Below are 14,830 nucleotides of genomic sequence, written 5' to 3' on the forward strand. Positions count from 1 at the left end.
CAATTGCATCACAGTACACATCCGTGTATAGAACCTGATTATTGAGCAATATCCATCCAGTCGAACCATGACGGACGGCCACAAACTTGTCGAAGATAGCAACAACTTGATAGTTCTTGTAATCCCAAGAGCGGTTGGGAACTCAAGAAATTGCTATCTTCCGTAGACGATAGTCACCATTATCATATTTGAACGTACGTAGATCATCTGTGTGCTCAACCTCAGGGCACTCGGAGATTTTTGGAACTAGAATCCGCTGACGAGTGTACGCATTCACAAGTTCCCACTCGCAATTGTACCCAATATAAACAACCCAATCTCTATTTGCACCTACCCAAGCCTTGCCCTCAAGCGATTGCATCTTAACATCATACGTATCATTATCAAGAGGCATCAACTTGCACAAGGTGAGGCTTCCCTCGTCCCCGCGCCAGTAAGTAGGGTCACGGTGAAGAAGATAGGGGAGATCAAACCGCTCCTAGACCCTTGGATTCCTTGTAATGATGTTATTAGTTGAGTCGAGAATGTTCTTGAACGAATCTGCCAGGCTAGCCGAGGTGAAGACGTCGCACCGATCAATGAGTTCCCCCACCACATCATCTTTCAGATTGGGGCAAGTATAACGAGGTTGTTTCTGGCTTGTTCCCTCCATGGAGAAGACGATCAGAAAGAAGGGTGAAGGAAAATGAAGGAGGGAGGAAGAGCGTGTGACAATAGTTCCAAATCGAGAGGGAAAGGCGAAGAGTCGGTGGACGGTTGTCAGTTTGCCATGGTACACGAAGAGGCGCCCCGTCCTACATGTCCTTTCGGAAATTGTACAAAAGGACTCGCCATTGTCTCACTAACATGTTGGAACGGGACCACATGTCAACGAAACATAGTGTGTAATTTCTTGTGCAAAATGCGATCTGGCCGCGTTGGCCCGAGGTGCCGCATTAGTTATCGACCTTTATTTTTTTAACATACAATCTGAGTGGATAGCTCCTGTGGTCATCACACGTGAGCGGATATATATGTGGGCTAGGTGGGTAGGTGGCAACAATCTAAGTGCTAAAAGAGTTGATCCAATGCTTGGTTTTGTTTGGATTTTCAACTATGACCATTGGATAAAGTGAATCAATGGCTTACATTCAAAGTTATTCTCATAGTACTATAGAATGGTATAGGAACGTGGAGAGATTTGGTTGATTTTATATCGCTGAATAATATAAAATATTATGAGTGCAGGCGCTCCACCCCGAGGTTTGTAGCTCCTTCTCTGTCGTCGGGAATATATGTTCTTCCACTATTTCGTTTAACACATGAGCTTTGTTCATCCTGTTGCGGGCATGCGGGACATCTATATTGTTCGAATGAGCCTCACATGCTCTTAGTGTCACTTTTTTGCTGTTAGTATAATGCCAGCAGTCAAGTCAAGCAATGCTACTGCTAAAGTGATGCCACATTTAACTAATGCCGCACTCAGTCTAATGCCACCGATAAATTTCAGTAATGCCATTTAATGTCACTTGATCATTTCAAGGTTAGTTGTTGATTGTGGATGTATTAAAGATTTTTCAGCTAAGGCATTCTAATGTTGTTGCACATCCAGTATACCAACGATGAAACTTGTTACTACCTTCAGATTTTTGCACTGTTAATGCTTATAGATTACATACCTCACTTTCATGAGATAAGTTAATTTTTTGTACAGTGTCACCAAAATGCCAAGGCGCTGATGTCATTTTATTTTGGTCAAACTGCGCAAAAAATTAGCAAGACAAGAGGAAAGGTCAAGAGTCGAAACTTCCTGCTCCGGCTGTTCTCTTGATTCGTTCGATCAAATTTTTATGTTTCATCGATTATCAAGATTGGGATAGCAATTTTTAAGGTCCCCTCGAGTTTGAAATGATATTTCCCTTGGAGGTACATGGTTTGCAATTTTTTTAAACTGTCATTAGTTAATTCTTATAGAAATCTTTACATTTTGCTGAAACGTGTTACCTTTACATTTTGTATTGTTAATTCTTATAGAAGTCTTCCAGTGCTAGAGTTTATCGAAATTTGTTCAGTAAAACTATTGTACTGTACCCTATAATAAAATAACTACTCTACTATTCCACTAGCACTGGATTAGTCTATATTTGTAGTATTTGAAATTTTGAATGGTGTTGCATTAGCGTATGGACATAAATAAAGTGTGGCAAGCTTTCCTAGATATGTGCTCAAGAAAACTACTACCTGTTTTTCTAAATACTAGTAGATGTTTGGTTACTTTAAACTGAACTGCGAAAACGTCTTATATTAAGGAACAGAGGGTGTAGAGTTCACTCAAATTATCCTGGTAAAGCTAGTCACACCTTTGTTAACATTAATGTTCATTATGTTATTGGAGGATGTCTGTAAGTTTGTCTCTAATGCATGTCGACTACATACCTGACATTATGATGTAATGTTAAGTCATTTCCTTTTGTACAGTGTCACAGAATTGTCAAGGCGGTGATGGCATTTTATTTTAGTTGAACTGCACAAAATATGCTAAAGAAGAAGAAAGGTCAGGAATCGATCATTCTTTCAGAAAGATATATGCCTTTCTGACATCAGCCTCTGTTGCCTTATTAGTTCCTTCAAATAGGTGGTTAGAAATAGTCTTTCTACCTTTTCCCATTTGGAATGTTATATTTGTGAGTCTATGCTTCAACTAGTGCCATTTTTATAGTAATCACACTTTCAATATCTATGCAAGCAGGGATGCTCGATTTTAGTGGAACTGCACAAAAAGTCCAACTGGTTCAACATTAGGAACATGTTTTCTTCCAAACCTTTCTACCCAATTAGTGGCACTATGAGCTGTTCATTAAGAAGGTACATGGTTTGCGACTATCTTGCTACTCTTTTTGTACTGTCATTAGATAGTAATACTATTGGTTTGCATATGAATTTATTGGCAGGGTGGACCTACATTGGAGGTGCAGGACAGGATTCAATGATTGGATGCTCAATTTCTGTTGTATCAATTTCACCTCTTCCATCACTGTGGACATGGATATCCTTGGTCTAATGAAGAATAGGCGCTATATTTCTGCTCTGAACAAGAAAATCAATTCAGTATGAAATTTTCCATGGCAAAACATGACTGTATCAATTTGTCCCATGCAAAACATGACAGATGCTAAGCGGGAGAGACATGTTTAAACCGAAAATACAAGGTGGGGTATATGTTTACTAGTTGCTTGATATTTGAGCAGATAGAGATGTCTGCCCGTTGCTATTTGGCAAACACACAAAGTGATGGCAATTTTGGTTGAACTGCACAAGAGAATAGTGTAGTCACTTCATGCAGCGCCATTTGAAAATAGACACAGAAAGGTTGGATAGTCACTTCATGGACTGCAGAAAAGTAGTACTGTACTATTTATTGGACAACACTAGGTGCTTCATTGCTTTGGTCTGATTATACAATGGGTATCATTTTGCCTAAGTTAAAGTTCGTATTCCAAATATAGCCTCGTCGTGTGATCAAGATAAGACCAAATCATATTGAAGTGGATGTTCCTCCATCATGTGTGGTTCATTCTCATGGTTCCAGCTGTTGGTGAAACCACTTATGTTTGCAAGAAGAATTTTAGACTTCACAAACAAATTTGTCTTTCGGTCTGTACTAAATGTTGGCTAAGAGAAGCATCCATGTTACTAGGAAGAACATATGTTTTTTTTAGATCTTTGCTTTTGGAGCTACATATTTGTATATGATCTGTGAATCATTGAGATGCATTAACATGTTAATCTTATGTATGGGAATCGTACTAGTTGGTTTTAGTTGTGGCTGATCTTTGCTTTTGGAGCTACATATTTGTATATGATCTGTGAATCACTGAGATGCATTAACAGTTCCTTATATCGGTTTGCTCAGTGTTTATAAGTTACTGATCGATCACTAGCTACCCTACTAATGCGCTCCTGGCTGTTTTAGTTGCGACGCAAGATCTAAAGTGGTAGTTTTTTGAATAAAAATGGCTACCTCTGAAGAAACTGACAAGCTGCTCTGAAGAAAATGCCAAGAGAATCTGAAGAAACTGCTAGCAAAAATGTTCGCAAATGCCTTATCTCCCAGCTAAAGTTCATCAACTAATGCCCTCGGCTGTGACTCATTGCATGCTGCTCTGCGTATAGGCTGCGAGCGATTTTGAGTGCCTGCATGCAGCATGCCGTAATTATGGCAGCTAACTTATGCAAAAAAAGATGCGCTTTAATTGTTGCGGGCCTTTTAAATCCGTGGAATCATTATTAAAAAGGAGGGAGATGATTCGAGTGCACTCGTTTAACCGTCATGTCGGCGTGCGACCCAGCATGGACGGGACGGGACGACACAGTCAGAATTTTAATTTCTCTTGTTTTCCATGGCAAGCTGGTGCGCTAAGCCATGCCTGCTTAATTATGCATTGAATTCCACTGACCGTCCTACTACCTTCCGCCTATAAGTACTGTTTCTTGGCCTTCTATGGTGGCACCGTGACCCAACTCGCCCTATCCTTATAAGCCCCCACCGGCCCGGCGTCGCTCGGCACTTATCCTCGCTCTCACCATGATAGGCCCGTCTGCGATAGGCGAGGCCGGAGGCGGTCGCCACCAGAACTAGTGTTCGGTTTTTCACCGGAAGGCAGACGGAGGGAGGAGGCATTCTAGCTGGTGCGCGACCGCCTGGCGGAGGAGCAGGAGTTGTTGGAGCGCGACCGCTTGGTGGAGGAGCAGCGTATCGCCAATTTGCGCCGCCAGCGGGACATCGAGCAGCAGGGCACCGACGCTTTGAGTCGCGAGCAGAGCGCCCGCACCTGGGCCGAATACGTGGAGGCCCGCGCCCGGCAAATAGCCCTGGAGGATGTTGGGCACGCACGCGTTCGCGACACTGATTTTTACTACCAGCTCATCAAGTGGGTTTCCCGCTTAGAAGCCGAAGCTTCGGTGGACCACGCCGACATGGGAAGGGCCAATGTGCGCGAGCAGCGCGCCCTATCACACCTCTGGCAAGTCCGAGGCGAGGAGGAGGATGCCGGTGGCGGTGTTTAGCATGTACCGAAGATGGGGGCCGACATCGTCTAGTTAGCTAAGAGTAAGTTAGTACTTGTACGGTACTAGAGTATTAGTGGGAGTAGATACTTAACTTGGCTATGATGGTTGTCAACGTGGAAGTTCAGTACTCTATATGTGGATCAGACCTGTTACTTTCCTCTGAATGTTGAACTTTCTATTTGAACATATGGAATGGGCTGTTATTTTTTAAATGGGTTGTATTTATCCTCCAACGGTTTAGAGGCCATCTTGTAGGCGTACCAAGTTGACACATACACAATCAGGAGATGATTGTACGTGGAGAGGATGACAGCAGGGACCCACCAAGGTCATGGCATTATGCAAGCAAGTGCCTCCTTATTTCAATCCAATAAAAAAATGACTCCTCCTAATGAATTTCTAACATCTGGGTCCCATGCCATTGTCAACGTAGTAAATAAATGAGAGAGTTGCACAATGAGCGGCTGACACCAGGGACCCAGCAGCTCGCCAGTTATTTTTGTTTTGGGTTAATTTGATAAATGCCACTCGAAATCTGGTGTTTCTGAGAATGCCACTACAATTTCCAAACTTTGAAAAATGCCATTTCATGCCATTTCAGGTGGCATTTTTCAAAGTATGGAGTGGCGTTTTTCAAAGTTTGCAAATTGCAGTGGCATTTTCCAAAGTTTGCAAAAATTGCAGTGGAATATTTCAAAGTTTGGAAATTGCAGTGGCATTTTTATGAATCGCCATATTTCTTGTGGCATTTATATAATTTGTTTTTGAGACGGAAGCAGGGTGTCAACTGGGCTGTGCGGGGCACTCTGGGCTGTGTAGGGCACTATGGCCTGTCTAGACAACCTTCTCTTTTATGTTTACCATAGACCAGCCCAGTAGTTTTTTTTCTTTCTGAAAATGGCTAGCCCAATTTTTTTGTGATTTGCCAAGTAAGTCACTTTGTCGGGCCTGTTGGGCTGCAAATCTTTCAAGACGAGGAGAGCTTCATTGGGCTCAACGATAAAATGGCCTATCAGTAATGAGAAATGGGTTGTACATTTTTCAAACACATCAAACCGGCAATTACTTTCAAATTTCTTTTTTTCATTTCAAGATTTTAAATTGCATTAATTTTTATGCGTGGAAAATTTGTTGGATTTTATATCGATTTACATTTATTTTTAAAATCAGTTTGAATGTGACTCGAAATTTCGGGATTGAAAACAGTTCGGACCGCACCGAAATATGCAACATTTCGTATAATTTTTTAACCGTGGCCACAAGATGGGCTGTAATGCTAACAAAAAGTATATGGGCTCCAAAAAAACCTTAAGAATTAGCAAATGGGCTGTAAATTATTAGAAATAATGGCAGATGGGATGTATGCTGTTTTCCACGGATTTGAGGCTTTCCTAAAAAAAAGGTTGACGCACAAGCACTGACTGTTGGATGTCCATCCAACGGCCGTCGTGCTTCTTCAATCCCTGCTCTTCCTGCTCCAGCAGCTCAAACAAGCGCCGGCGGGACTTCCTGCTCCCTCCTCCCCACGGCCGGTTGTGCTGCCGCGTAGGCCTCACCGCCCCACCGTACTCCCATCACTGCCCTAGCCATCCCTCTACTCACCCACACATGTTGTTATTCTCCAGCGACGGCAGACGAACTAGTAAACCCTCGTACAGTCGTACTCCCCTCCATGTGGGAAACAACTGCCGAGTCTTCCCTGCCTCTGTGTTGTTCCCTTCCAAGGCCTCGCAGTCGTCCACCGCCCTGGTGCTCTCGGCGCGGCCTGGTCAACATGGTCAACGACCACCATGCATCTGAAGTGGACTGTACGTGGAGAGGCTGACAATTGGGTCCACGGCCACACGCAAGGAAATGCCTCCTTATTACACGCAAAATAATGATTTTTCCACCTGACATCTGGGACCCACCGAAAGGGCCTCTGTATTTCGTGAAAAAATCGTTACCGCCACTGACAACTCGGACCCACCAGCTATATCTTCGCACTCAAGGAAGTGCGTCCTTATTACAAACAAAAATGAATACTCCCCCTGCTAGTTGGGACCTAGTATAGTGGCAGCCTGACTTGTGGGCCTACTAAGTTGACGGGAACGGAGGACTTTATCAACTTAGTCAATATGCACGATTCTAGCTCCAGTGCCGTACGATGTCCATCCAACGGCCATAGTGCTTCTTCAACATCTGGTCTTCTTGCTCCAGCCGCCCAAACCAGCGCCGGTCGTGCCTTGTGCTCCTGCCTCCCGTGGCGGGCTGCGATGTGGCGGAGGCCTCACCGCCCCCTACTACGCCCACCGCTGGCCAGGCCATCCCTCTACTCACCCACACCCCCTGTTATTCTGCGGCGACGATAGCCTCACACCAAAGCGAACCAGTGAACCCTCATACTCCTCTATGCGTGGGCATCCACTGCCGCATCTTCCCCGGCTCCGCGCCGTCCCCTTCCTAGGCCTCGCCGTCGTCCACCGCCCTAGTGCTCTCGGTGCGGCATGGTCAACGTGGTCCAGGAATGCCTTCCATCGGAAGAGTACTGTACGTGGAGAGGCTGACAGCTAGGACCACGGCAGCCGCAAGGAAGTGCCTCCTTATTACGCGGAAAATAAATATTCCTCCACCTGACAGCAGGGACCCACCGGACGGACCATCGTATTTGGCGAAAAAATGTTCCCCCCTAACTGCTGGGACCCACCGGACAGGCCACCGTATTCCGCGAAAACATGTTCCCCCCACTTTCAGCTCAGACCCAACCGGGCGGACCGCAGAGTCGCCTTATTACGCACAAAAAATGAATACTCCCCCTGCTAGTTGGGACCCACCTTGGTGGTTGGCTGACTTGTGGGCCTACAAAAATTGACAGGGAGGAGTGCTTTGTCAATTAGTCAATAAGAGTGATTCTAGCTCCAGTAACCTACGATGTCCATCCAACGACCGTTGTGCTTCTTCAACCTCTGGTCTTTTGCTCCAGCCGCCCAAAGCACCGCCAGTCATGCCGCATGCTCCTTCCTCCCGTGGCCGGCTGTGCTGCCGCGAAGGCCTCCACGCCCCCTACTATTCCCACCGCTGGCCAGGCCCTACGGTGACGACAGCCTCACATCGCGGCCGAACCAGTGAACCCTCGTACTCCTCTCCGCGCGGTCTTCCACTACCATGTCTTCCCTAGCTCCGCGTTGTCCCCTTCCTAGGCCTCGTTGTCGTCCACCGCCCTAGTTCTCTCGGTGTGGCATTGTCAACATGGTCAAAGAATGGCTTCCATCGAACGTGGACTGTATGTGGAGAGGCTGACAGCTGGTTCCACGGCCGCAGCAAGGAAGTGCCTCCTTGTTACACATAAAATAATTATTCCTCCACCTGAGAGCATGGACCCACCGGACGGGCCATCGTATTTCACGAAAAAATGTTTCCCCCTGACTGCTGGGACCCACCAGCTACATCTTCGCACATAAGGAAGTGCGTCTGGGAAAAAAACGATTCGCCCCCTTGACTGCTGGGACCCACCAGCTACATCTTCACTCGCAAGGAAGTGCATGAGAGTTGGGACCCACCTGGTCGAAGCATAAGTAGCATTGTCATTCTGGTCGCGAACATGTACGTACATACTGGTCGATGTAGAGGCACGCACGTGTCGTAGTAGAGGCGCGCACAAGTCGTAGTAGAGGCGCACACGTAGCATTTACACGTACGTACAACGGCCAGTGTGCAAGAAAGAAAATACGGCCACATACGTACATACGGGTAAGGTCTCGAACGCCTACTCGCGCATACGTGCGGCCAGGGCTCGTGTACATGGCTTGGTCGAAACGGAGAAATAGCATCGTCGTCGTGTTCATGGGGAGGCAACCGGCTGGGTCGGAATGGAATGCGTCGTCGTGTTCATCGGGAGGGCTTGGACGGAACAATTGATGGAAACGAGGATTAGCGTACCACATAACGGAGGAAACAGCTTTGTGTTCGACCGGCCATGTTCGAAACGGGATCCTGTTCATCGGGAGTGGTCTGGCGTCCCGCAAAACGAAGGAAACGGACCTCCTACGGTCGAAACGGGGGTCCTATTGATCAGGAGGAGTGTGGCGTACCGCAAAAAGGAGGAAACAGACTTGTGTTGGAGTGCTACGGTCGAAACGGGGTTCCTGTTCATCGGGAAGGGGTGCGGCGTACCGCAAAATGGGACTCCACGGGATACTGTTCATCTCCACCATCGACCCCCTCCAGCCTTCACGGGCTACTGTTCATCCATCGTCGACCTCCTCCAGCCTCCACCTGCGACTGTTCATCCACGGGCTCCTGTTCATCCAGCCTCCAACGCGCGCTACTCCACCGGCTACTGTTCAACCAGCCCTCTCCATGGGCTCCTGTTCAACCACCCCTCCACGGGCTACTGTTCATCCAGCCCTCCACCATCTACTGTTCATCCTGCCCTCCACGGGGTGGTCCTGTTCATCCTGCCCTCCACGGGGTCCTGTTCATCCAGCCCAAATCAACTCAATCGATCGGGGTCCTGTTCATCCAGAGACAATACCACATGGTCCTGTTCATCCAACCCCACCGGGAACTGTTCATCCAAACCCCACCAACAACGCTCACTGTTCATCCAGAGGCAGCATGGGTCAGCTTCAGTTAGTAGCAGTAGCGAAGGAATCGCTCGTTCGGGTTCAGTTAACAGCCATCGATCGATCGCTCGGGTTCAGTAACGCGTAGCCTGCAGTGCAATCGCTCGGGTTCAGTTAGAGCCCAACATCGCGCATCCACGAGCGTGCGTGTACGAGAGAAACGTGCATCGCTCGGCCCTGACCACCCACCGTAACTGGGAACACCCCGATATTTTCCTCGCCCTCGCTTCTACCACTGTTTTTTCTATCATGGATGGCCCAAAGAATGTCATGCAGTTGCATCTCCGGCACGCCCAGGAAGAAAAGCCCATTTTCTATTATGATTTTTTGTCATAGAAGTAGGACCCCACCACATCTATGATGATACCGGGTTTTGTCACAATAATCATCATAGAAGTGTCATAGGTATGAAAGAAAAAAATTCATTCGGCCCAAAATGTCAGGGATGTGTCTTTTTTTTGTAGTGCTAACTGGTGGAGTTGGGGTTCGCTGTGGTAGTACTGGCCCTTTGGGCAGTAGTGATTCCTTACTAACTGCTCTTGTTTGGGAGCTCTGTGGTGGCGATGGTGTTGTGTCAACAGGAACTGGGTTACTATCTGTTGGGGTTGAGTTAGATTGGGTGAAGTTGGTTCTCTGACCATCGCAGTTGGGGTACAATCTGCAAGAGTCTGTGTTGTGTGTGGTAGGGCTAGTTCTCGTGCATGTACAACCGGGGTGCTATCTCCACCAAGAGGTAGCACTATTTTATTTGAAGACCGTGTTTTTACTCCGCTAGATACTGGCGTCACCCGCTCCAATTCAAATGGCTGATAAACATGAAACATAGTTGAATGTATAAACATTGTATGAGAGATAGATGCAATAGATAGTGTGGAAAAAAGAGGGCATGAAATAGTTGACATGTATATTGTTTAACTAAAACAGATAGCATGACATAATTTCAGATATATGATGTCTATCTAAACTAGATAGCATAGCACAACACAATACAAAGATATGGTGAATAACTAAACATGATCGCATGACATAATTCACATACATGTTATCTAAGTAATAAGGATCACAAGATTTAATTCACATATGTGATTTATATGCTAAACAGAGGGCATTTGATATGATGTTTGAACTAAGAACATGGTGTTAAATATTGTGTATATTATGTCTAAACTATGCAATGCAAGACACCATATGCATGATATGAGCAGTATAACCGTGCCAAGTTAAATCCCAAGTTAGAGCAGACACCTCGATGGGGGAATAGGACTATTCATCTGTCCCTGAATCCATCTCTGAGGAGCTATCGGGACCCAACAAGAGATCTGCTTCGACAGGTAGCACTGTCTGCTTTCAAGGCCTTGTTTTCACTCCAGATTTTTCCATCTCCCACCCAAATGGATGATTCACGGGAACAGTAGTATAATGTACAAACATTGTCAAAAAATGGAAATGTAATGAAGAAAAGGATAGGGAAGATATCACTCAAATATATGATGCCTGGTTAAACAGGATGACATTGCACATTTCACATATATTATGGCTGGCTAAAAGACATGAGACTGCATAACTCCCATATATGATATAGAAACTACACAGGTGGCATTACAGAACATGTCTAAACTAATAAGATGACATATATGATGTGAAAAGTAGGAATTGCAAGGCAACATATGCATGATATGACTAACATCATCATGCCAAGGTAGAGCAAACACCTTGGGGGTAAATAGGAGTGGTCAGCTGCGTCTGAATCCACCTCAGAACAGATATCGTCCTCTGGATTACAATCTGGAGAGGGGGAGGTGAACCCACCATGGAGCGATGTCTGCATGACATTGTATTAACACGCAAAACTTTTCTCTTTTTCTCTACATGTTCAGCATGACTGTGTACAATATCTGACACGCATACAAAAAAATATGGTGAGATTATATAAGGAGAGCATGCAGAAATATAGAGTGATAGTAACAACCAGTGGATGGATCCAAAAATAATGATAATAGGCTGATGATTGCTTAAGTTAATAAAAAGACAAATGATGATTGCTTTACTATTTGTTTCCCACCCAAGATGAACAACATAGACATAACCTAGGTGAAACATATATTAGACAGAGATATTATTCATTGCTGCCTTGATATGTGCCCCCCAACTAATTTAGAACTCAAGTTTGAACATTAATTTGGACCTGACTTGAAGTCTAAGAGGTGAACAGTACGATAAAGTAGCAGGTAATTTTTAGCAATTCATAACATAGGCAGAAACAAAAGTGTGCGACTTGTCTTGTGGACCCGTGTACTCCTCAGGTTTATCTGCTGAGTCGATGATGGTGATGCGGTTGCGGTGGGTGCCGGCGGTGAAAGATGGTCAGGAGTCGTGATGTTTGGTTTGGTGGATGCTTCTGTCGATGGAGCAGCTCGGGTTAGGTGGACGACGTCGCGGAAGGAGCACGACAAACCACACAAAGTTTCGTTCGACACCTACCTGTAACAGAAGTATCTGTAAGGGCTCATTTGGCTTGTATGATTCTAAAAGCGCAGGGATAGGAAAAACACCAGAATAGGATAGGAATGCACATGGTAAACAGAGCATTTGTAAACACATGATTTCTATCAACTTGGGTGTTTGGTTCACAGGAATAGGGAGAGCAGAGGAATGCAAAGAAACATGGCAAAAATAAAGTGAAACCATATGAAAGCGTGTATAGTTTGAATGTTATTATTTTTCCACTAATGTACTTGGTCTTGTTTTCATGAATAGGATTTTGAAAAGTAGGTCCAGGTGGATGTTTTGCTCCATTTATTTCAACAAAATGCATGAATAATTGAATAGTAGAGTGCCATAGGAAAATTTCCCATTCCTATGTTTTTCCGTTGAACCAATATAGCCCTAATGGATCGACATGAATGTAGAGTAATAAGTGATGCAAAAAGTTTACAACCTCTTTGCCGTAGTCGTGTCATCCTCAGCATCATTGGGTTGGTCACTGAAGAAGTTGGGGCGGAGGTGGCTGTCGGAGGTGTGGAGGAAGATCTGATGAATCTGTAGACGGCATCCAGGGCACTGCTCTGTTGTGATGGATCGTTCTGTCGTTGGAGCAGCTTCGGTGAGCCGTAAGATGTCAAGGTTGAAGCAACACAAGACAGACATCATTAATCTCAAGTGGCATCCTAATAGCATCTCCAATAGATGATTTAAAATAAACTACTAGGAAAAGGGCAATAGATAGGATTGATACTAATGGCGCACCATGGAAGCAGTGCGCCACTACTATATACTAATGGCGCACCAGTTGGTGATGCGTCATTAGTGTGGAAGACACTAATGGCACACCAGAAACAGGGTCCGCCACTAGTATTAATTTTTTTTTCAATTTTTCCATACAAACTAATGGCGCATCAGGTCAAAGTGCGCCATTACTAGTTCTAACTAGTAATGGCGCACCAGGCAGACAGTGCGCCATTACTGTAAAAAAATTGTTCTTTTTTTTGCAAAACTAGTAATGGCGCCCTATTACCCGGTGCGCCATTTGCTGGTGGTGCGCCATTAGTAACCTGGGACCCCAACAAGATATTTTGGACAGCCCCACACCTACCCACTCACTTTCCCCACTTCATTCCCTCCACCTCCTTCTCCAAGCTTTCGGCTTCCTCCTCCTCCTCACCTCATTTCTACCATAGATTCATCAAAATTAAGTGGTGAAATTACCTTTTTTTGATAGGTAAGTAAGGGGAAAGCTATCTTCATGATGTAAATCTACTTTTTTTTCTCCCTAGCTCGCTCCAACAACGTGCACATGCACTTTTTGTGGCCTAGCTAGTTCTATGTATGTTTGTGGTGTTGCATATATGTTTGTGGTTGAAGGTACTGGTATTTGGAATGCGATAGTTGCCAATATTTTGCCGGAATGTTTTGATTCATTTCCGTTTCGGCGAGAATTTTGGCATTATGCATTCTTTTAGGTCCTATTTTTAGGGAAGGTCATGCCAAATTTTTTCTTGGTTCTAAAATATCGTTTTGCTCTACCCCGGAGGCGACCATGGTCCGCACGATGACTGAAGGCATCGTGAATAGGTTTTTGAGCTCCGCGAAGGCCGATATGCTTCAAAAGAACGAGATGGAGATAAGATGTCTGTGTCGAAGATGCAAGCTGAAGAGCCTTATTGCGGAGCCGGATTTCGGGTAGGTGCGGGACCACCTGCTCTTGCGTGGTTTCATGGATGGCTATCGGTGGCAAGGTGATGAAGATGACTATGAAGTCGTCCATGGGGCCGGCCAAGAAATGAGGAAGGGCAACAAGACAAGTACCACCGCGGCGAGGGCGGGCGAGAAGACGAAGAATCTCCAGGACATGATCACGACGGTGATGCTGTACACAGTCATCATGTAGAAGATGTCGTACATGATGATGAGGAAGATCAAGATGAAGGGCATGATCATGAAGATGAAGATGCCGGAGCAGAGGACGATGGAGGTTGGGTGCAGGACCCTCATATTCAAGAGCTGCTTCTCAAGCAGACGGATAACACAAGAGCTGCCGCCCGAGAGAAAGCCAAGCTGGATCAACTGGAGATAGACGCGGTTACTCCATTGTATGAAGGATGCAGGCCCGAGGATACCCGCCTGAAAGTAACGCTCATGGCTCTGGAGATGAAGGTAAAACACAAAATGACCGATGCATGCTTCGACGAGAACATGTCATTCTGGCACGAACATCTTCCCAAGGGGAACAAGTGCCCGACCAGTTTCGAGGAGGCGAAGAAAATCGTGTGTCCTCTGGATTTACCGCACGTGAAATACTAGGTGTGCATGAACAATTGTATCATTTATCGGGACGAGCACGCGGAGTCTACCATATGTCCGGTGTGCGGCATCACTCGATACAAGAAGAGGAAGAAAGCTCCTTGAAAATCGGTGTGGTACTTTCCGATCACTCCTTGTCTGCAGTGGTATTTCGCGGACCCAAAGGTAGCAAAGCTCCTGCGTTGGCACGCAGATAGGGAGGAGAAGAAGAGGGAAGATGACGGAAATGATCCGGAGATAAATAAAAAAGACAAGATGCTGAGTCACCCTAAGGTTGCGAGCCAGTGGCAAGCGTTGAACTTCGAATACCCAGAATTTGGGAAGGATCCAAGGAACATCGTGCTGGGCGCGAGCACCGATGGAGTCAATCCGTTTGG

This window comes from Triticum dicoccoides, chromosome 2A, assembly GCF_002162155.2.
Source record: "Triticum dicoccoides isolate Atlit2015 ecotype Zavitan chromosome 2A, WEW_v2.0, whole genome shotgun sequence".
Lineage (NCBI taxonomy): Eukaryota > Viridiplantae > Streptophyta > Magnoliopsida > Poales > Poaceae > Triticum > Triticum dicoccoides.